Below are 2726 nucleotides of genomic sequence, written 5' to 3'. Positions count from 1 at the left end.
ATTTTTAAGATTCCAATGCTTTTTTCAACGATACCTCTACAAAGAACATTTTTTTTTATGAGGTTTCATAATTTGTTCTTTGTTTTTTATACCTACGCTATTGCAACGATCTCCCAGCTATCTCCGCACTATTTTTTATTCCCATCACTTTCTCTAGAGCTCAAATAAAAAAACAAAGTTGGATCCATTTAATTAGCTTTTGTGAATTGTTTATTGAAAATTTCGCAACAGTTTTCTAACAGTTGCATATCTATTGTGACCTAAAAATACGATCCGAAGCAATGTGGAATTTAAAAGCTATTGTGAATTGAAAATACATTGTGATCCGTTTGCTATCGTTTGTCATAATGCCAATCACGGCATACGATTAATGTATCACGTAATTTTCTTTCGTATATGTGCCGATCCGTGCCAAGACTAGCTAGAGGATAAACTCACTGTGTGGTCTGATGCTGTACGCTGTTACAGTCCCATGCCGATTGCCTGATCATCGACCATTTAGGATGGCTTCTTGTGTTCCTAGAAGTGGTGTGGTTTTCCAGTTGTGTTGTGAACAATAGGGCGTGTCTTTGTGGGTTGTATGGACTAAATTCTGTATAGATATTTAGTTCGCCCACTCACCGGTGGTGGTGGTGACATAGTGCGATGTGGCGGGTATGTTGGCCGCGTAACGTTGGAATCGTAGTTCGCTGTCGCTATCTGTGTTCGTCGTGTTAAGAGTCGCGTCACTGCATGCATGCGTCTGCGCGTGCTGATCCAGTACTTCTAGTGCCTGGGGTGGTCTATGCCTCCAGAGGCTGTGTCCTCGGGAACTTTCTGTTCTCCTCTTCCATCCGTTCAGGGAATCGCTTCATACTTCTATTCGTCTTTGTATAAAAATCGCTCTGGATGTATTGTCTTGCTAACGGCTTGCGGTCGAATGAATTTGATCTACTCGTTTGGTCAGTGGCGATGCTCGTTTAAAAAAAAGGATATATATATACGGTGACAAGGAGAAAACAGTGAACATCAGCGAATTGAAGATGTGCAAAACTGCCGCAGCAGTGTAATATCTGTCTCTTATACACATCTAGATGTGTATAAGATCAGCGAATTGAAGATGTGCAAAACTGCCGCAGCAGTGTAATATATATATATATATATATATATATTAGATCTTTCGAACATGTATGATCACTTGTGAAATGTATCTGAGAATTTTATCATCATCGCACTTCGTGGTTAACTTTGCAGTGAAACCGTCCGCGGCTATAAAGAGATGATGTCCCGATGACACGGGATTGATCCGCCAACGCTCTCTCCATATTTTTCCGAACGATTCTGAAGGCTTCTTGCATCCTTTTGTACTTTTCTTCAGACGTTGTGGGCATCATTCCTGCACCGATATTAACTTCGTCGAAGAGACCCTTTTCAGTCGCGGTTCTCGTCCTTGTACGAGGAATGACAGGCTCTATTCCGTGGAGGCCGAGATGATGGAATTTAGTGCGAGCTCGATCTCTGGGAGAAAATCATCCCATTGCTGGTGTCGTGATCTGCTGAGATGTGCGATAATTCGTTTCATCGTACGGTTTACTCGTTCCGTGGGACTCTCTTGAAGGGTATAAGATGCGGTGAATTGCTGGCATACCCCTAATTCCTTTAGGTGGTGTTGCCATGGTATACTAGTGAACTGAACACCATTGTCCGAAATAAGGACAATGGTTTGCACCATTTCTGCAGTGGTCGAAAAACAACATGTATATTGCAGTAAGGGTCCGATTAAGTCGGTGCAAACTGTGACGATTATGTCGTTAAGGTTGAACGAGGGCATGCAGTTTTATCTCAAGGCCAGAGTACCTTCTGGAACGTCGCAGTAAGCCGAATGGCAATACGCGCCATTGGAATAGGCCGCGCCTAGGTACGGTGAAGGCTGTATATGAGCGGGTGCCTTGCTCCAAAGATATCTGTAGAGCAGATAATCGAAGTGGCTATTTCGAAAAATCATTTCCAGTCACTCCTCCTAATTAAGCCCATCGTGTCTCAATAAATCCAGCATAGCCAGAACGTAGTCCTTGTCTCTTCGTTGCCGTATGTTATCTTCGAGGCGTTCGAAGTAACGTGCTAGTAAGAGGAAACGCAGAAAATCCTTTTTGAAAGTGGTTCAACTCTCCCAATGTTTGTTATTGTTGCTGAGCGGTACTGCACAGCAATTCGGACATGATTTTTGAAAAAATGTCAACGTTTATCATATGTATATACTTCGGAGAGCTCTTCAAATCGCTCAACGAACGCTAATAGGTCTTGGACACCGTCGTATTTCACGGACCACTTCTTCACCTGATCGATGTTTGATCTGGTAGGAACGTTGTCTTCTGATCCCCTAAGTCTCGTGAAGCGATCTCACTTGTTCTGTATGCAGCCTCCATTTCTTAAACTTTTCCTTTATTTCGGGGTCTTCGTGCGCCTTAGCTGCCAGTGTAGTTATGCGCTTAAGAATATCCCGCGTGGTGCCTCTGCGGTGTACTCCCAGACTATGCGCGAATGAGATTAGCTGCTCGTTGGACACGTTGTCTAAGCACATGAGATCTTGCCAGGGTAACGGTTAGGGGTGGCCCGTTGGAGCAATACCGTTTCCCGCTCCGCTGCGCTCCTGGATGCTAGATAACATGCTTCACTCTGCTACAACGATCACAACCGGCTATTTCTGCCAGCGCCCGTGTAGACTTGGATAACAATGTTCTGCTGTG

General features: G+C 44.0%; 1 pseudogene; it reads right to left on the bottom strand.

The window, feature by feature from the left end:
- Positions 1–1999: 1999 nt before the first annotated feature.
- On the bottom strand, positions 2000–2332 carry LOC108977140 (annotated as a pseudogene).
- Positions 2333–2726: the final 394 nt, after the last annotated feature.

This window comes from Bactrocera latifrons, unplaced genomic scaffold (genome assembly GCF_001853355.1).
Source record: "Bactrocera latifrons isolate USDA-ARS-PBARC rearing strain unplaced genomic scaffold, ASM185335v1 scaffold_846, whole genome shotgun sequence".
In the NCBI taxonomy this organism is placed as follows: domain Eukaryota; kingdom Metazoa; phylum Arthropoda; class Insecta; order Diptera; family Tephritidae; genus Bactrocera; species Bactrocera latifrons.
Note: the sequence above shows the minus strand (reverse complement) of the source record. Positions and strands in the feature narration are given on the sequence as shown.